General features: G+C 37.5%; 1 pseudogene across 1 annotated transcript; it reads right to left on the bottom strand.

Annotated features, from left to right (window-relative positions):
* Window positions 1-262: 262 nt before the first annotated feature.
* Window positions 263-906, bottom strand: LOC311176724 (E3 ubiquitin-protein ligase RNF138-like; annotated as a pseudogene). Its single transcript has one exon. The product of its transcript is annotated as an E3 ubiquitin-protein ligase RNF138-like (transcript).
* Between the last annotated feature and the right edge of the window lie 3,933 nt (window positions 907-4,839).

Raw genomic sequence — 4,839 nt, 5'->3', positions numbered from 1 at the left:
TTTTGAAGCTGTCCTTTTCCTTGTTTTTGTATGTTTTACTGCTGCATACTACTTCTACACAATACTCCATTAATTGAGTATTCCATTCTCCTATGAATGGACATTTAGGTTATTTCCAGTATTTTCTTTTTTTAAGGCTTTTACTAAATATAGACTTTACTTTTACAAATATATACATCAAGTTCCTGAAACAGTGACTTAATATAATTTTCCCTATAAAATGGCACTTGTAGGTACAAAGTTGCAGAGATGTGTGCAGTCTTCAGATGTTTACTAGAAAAGATTCTTCAACATCAGTTTGCTATTGGGTTTCCTCATCTAGCTGAAGGTTTACAAATCCTCCACAATCAAACCCATGTCTTTAATTTAGATGACTAATGAAACTTCTAGTAATCTGGCTAGGATCTTCCCAAGTAAGAAATATACAAATAGGACACCTCACAGGAACTATCTGAAATAGGTGAGTATTATTACAATGACCCAGCAAATACTGGTAAAATTTAATTCTTGACACAAGGGACACTTAAAGGTAGGATGACCAGAAGAACTTGTATTCTCATGGTAAGTCTCTGTGTTATCAGATGTGACTGTTTCACCCCTATTACTGTTCTCTAATGAATCTTGATTGATCTGAAATTTGGAATGATAGAGGAAACACCATATTTATCTCCATACCTCTTACAGGATTTGTAATGATGTCTTGTATGTTAGAATTTAATCTCTTGCACAGCATCTGCAGCTACCAGAAAACTTCCTCATATTTTCAAGGTCTGAGGTCCATTCAGCGCATGCTGTCTCTCACCTCGTCACATTTCCACAATAGAGGGAACAATGTACTCCGCTTTCTCTCACTGCAGTCAAGAAGTATTTTCTATAGAAAACGTGCTGACAGGCCATGGTCCCCATCTTTGGTGTAGGACATGGGAGTAGGGGGTGGTGAGAAGGAGATGGTAGGGAGGTTAAGGGGCTGGGCTGGGATCAAGGCCATGGTGTTCCTGGCAGCTGGCCAACTCCCTGTGCGAACCCTATTTCCAATTTCCAGTATTTTCTAATCACCAATGAACAATTTTACATATATGTATTTTTGTGTTATTGAAGGCATGTCTCTTTTGATTCATAATATCCAAAGAAATCTATATTCATATAGTTGACTATTTATTAATTACAACAGTTTTAAAACAGCTTGCTGCCTTACCAAGCTGTTCTTCAGTTAAGCTGATTTGGAAGCTTTTAAAAAAAGTAGATGGAATAATAAAAACACATTATTTAATCATGTGTATGCCTTATAAATAAATATAGATGAAATATACCCAAAACTTAAATGCTAAGACCAAAAATAAGACGATTTCAGGTGCTGTACACATGCCTAATAGGAGCTTTTTCTGGGTTGCTGAGTACATGCGGTGGTATGCCTCTCTTGTTACAGGTTTACCTAAATAGATGGACATACCTAGGTTTACATTAAAAAAAAATAAAGAACTGCCAACCTTGAGGATGGTGGGGTGGACTGGGAGAGGGAAGAGTTCCGGTGGAACATGGAGGGAGGATTATTGTAGCATTGGCAGTGGGCAGGATGTGAAAATATACATTCATAGAGGTTTAAACCTGTAACCCCCAAAGTAGATACAATGATGTAAACATACTTTACCTCCATAAACATACTTTGTGAAAGAAGCTCTGCTAATTTCTTATTTATTATGGCTTGAGGAGGTGAATAACATGTTCCCCACCCAAAATTGTAACTAGTTGAGAAATAATACACTAAATGAACTTGCTTCTACTTCAACCATTGCTGGATGACTTTACTCCACTGTAGGCACACCTAAGCAGTCTCAGCTTTTCTTGGTAGAGATGAGAGAGGCGAGGGATGGTACTATGTGCAAAAAAAAAAAGGCATTGCAGAGAAGAGCAAAGAATGAGTGCAATGGCGTAGGCTAAAGAAATATGGGTACTTGGATGGTGTGGGTAGTATAACCGTCTGAAGAGGTTTGAGGGTATTCCCTGAAATCATATAGTGTTATAAACCAATGTTATCTCAATAAAGGAAAAGAAAAATAATACTATTTAGCTATAAGGAAAGTTGGAATATTGCCATTTATAGGAAAATGGAGTTTGAAGGAAATATGTAATATATCATTCCCTTACTGGTGAACATTCAGCTTAATATCAATTGGGAAATTGTTTCACTGCAAGTAACAGAAATCATGACTCCTAATTGAAGCAAGACCCCCTAAATTATTAAACCCAGCTCTGCTATAGTTTATTTCCAGGCCCCCTAAGGCCAGCTTTGACCATGGTGCCTCAGAGCCCTCCAGCCCCGGGGCCTATCCTGACTACAATGCAGGTCCACTCTGGGCAGGGACTCAGCTTTTCCCTTTAATTTCTGGCTGAAGATGCCTAAATGAATCAATCGGATGTGTAGTTTCAAGCTAAATGGACCAATCAGATGAGAGCTTGCACCAGAGCCAAAGGGGCTCTTGAACACTTGAAGTCCAATCACACTGCAAATGGACCACATGGGATTGAAAATGGACTTGAAAATGGGCCAATTTTATTGGAGCTTGACCAGCACCAATCAAACAGCTTGAATTATATCTCCCACCCCTTGTCTCCTAGTGTTCAGTTATGAAGCCCAACCTCAGTATGGGTCAGGTTGGGCACACTGTTGCAGTTTGGAGTTTCTGATTGCAGCTCCATTTGTGCCAATCAAGTAAAATGGACCAAATACGTTTGAAAGGCAGGCCCGACCTCAGTATAGGTCAGGTTGGTGCTGATTAACCGTTACCAATCAAATAGCTGGGATTGTAAATGGACCAATGTGAATGGACCAATATATATATATATATATATATATATATATATATATATATCTTGCAGACTGGACCTGCAAAATGAAGGATGATGTAATATATATATATTACAATATTTATATTAATATATTATATATAATATATAATTATATGTATTATATATAATATAATAGATATAATATAATATATTATATACAATATATTATATATATTATATATATTATTTTTGTACAATGTATGATTTCCTGTGAAATTCCCACCACCAATTCACCCATGCACCATCACCATAGTCCATTGTGCTCTTCCCACCCCTGTCCCGATCCCTCTCCCTCATCCTTCCCTACAGAATGTCTGGTCTATGGTTCCCTGTTGATTTTGATTTTTACTTTATTATAGTTATTTTTGTCTCCTGATCCCTTATTTGGTTCCTCTACATTCCTCCTATAATTGAAACCATCCGATATTTTTCTTTTTCTTTCTGGCTTATTTCACTGAGCATAATCCTTTCCTGCTCCATCCATGTTGCTGCAAATTGCATGAGTTTATCTTTTTTGATTGCTGAGTAATATTCCATTGTGTATATATACCACATCTTCTTGATCCAGTTATCTATTTTTGGGCATTTGGGTTGTTTCTATAGCTTATTTATTGTAAATAGTGCTGCAATAAACATAGAGTGCAGGTGTCCTGTTGAATTAATGTTTTTGTGCCCTTTGGGTTGATACCTAGGAGTGGAATTGCTGGATCATACAGAAGCTCCATTTTTAGTAGTTTAAGGAACTTCCACACAGCTTTCCATAGTGGTTGAACCAGTTTGCATTCCCATCAGCAGTGTAGGAGAGTTCCCTTTGCTCCACATCCTTGCCAACATTTGTTGTTGCTAGTGTTTTTGATATTTGCCATTCTCACTGGTGTAAAATGGTATCTCATTGTAGTTTTGATTTGCATTTCCCTGATTATGAGTGATGTTGAACATTTTTTCATATTCCTGTTGGCCATTTACCTTTCTTCTTTAGAGAAGTATCTTTTTGGCTCTTCTGCCCATTTTTTGACTGGGTTGTTTACTTTTTTTTTTTTTATAATAAATTTTATTTTTATATTCCCCATACAATTGCAACCCCCTTATTTTGACCCCAATCCCTTCCCTCCCCCCCCACCCTCCATAGAGTGTCTTTGGTTCATAGTTTTTTGTTGATTTTGATTTTCACTTTCTTATAGTTATTCATTTTCCTGGTCCCTTATTGAAGTTTTCTAGATTCCTGCTATGAGTGAGACCATCCAGTATTTTTCTTTTTCTTTTTGGCTTATTTTGCTGAGCATGATCCCTTCCAGCGCCATCCATGTTGCTGCAAATTGCATGTGTTTATCTTTTTTGAATGGTGAGTAATATTCCATGGTGTATATGTACCACATCTTCTTGATCCAGTCATCTATTTGTGGGCATTTGGGTTGTTTCCAAAGCTTAGCTATTGTAAACAGCGCTGCTATAAACATAGGGGTGCAGGTGCTCTTTGGAATTGATGTTTCTGTGTCCTTTGGGTAAATACCTAGGAGTGGAATTGCTGGATCATATGGAAGCTCCATCTTCAGCAGAATGAAGAACCTCCACACAGCTCTCCATAGTGGTTGGACCAGTTTGCACTCCCACCAACAGTGCAGGAGAGTTCCTTTTTCTCCACATTCTCGCCAACATTTGTTGTTGCTAGTTTTTTAAATATGTGCCTTTCTCACTGGTGTAAGATGGTATCTCATTGTAGTTTTGATTTGCATTTCCCTGATTACAAGTGATGTTGAACATTTTTTCATATGCCTGTTGGCCATTTGTATTTCCTCTTCGGAGAAGTTTCTTTTTAGCTCTTCTACCCTGTTTACTTTGGTTTTGTTGAGTTTTTTCACCTCTTTGTAGATATTTATGAACGGTCCCTTAGTTGTATGGAGTGCAAAAATGTTCTCCCAGTCAGTGGGGTGTCTATGTTTTGGTTACTGTCTCTTTTGCTGTACAGAAGCTCTGTAAATTGATGTAGTCCCA

Source organism: Talpa europaea (assembly GCF_964194135.1).
Source record: "Talpa europaea genome assembly, chromosome: 9".
Lineage (NCBI taxonomy): Eukaryota > Metazoa > Chordata > Mammalia > Eulipotyphla > Talpidae > Talpa > Talpa europaea.
This window is presented reverse-complemented; position numbering and strand designations above follow the sequence as displayed.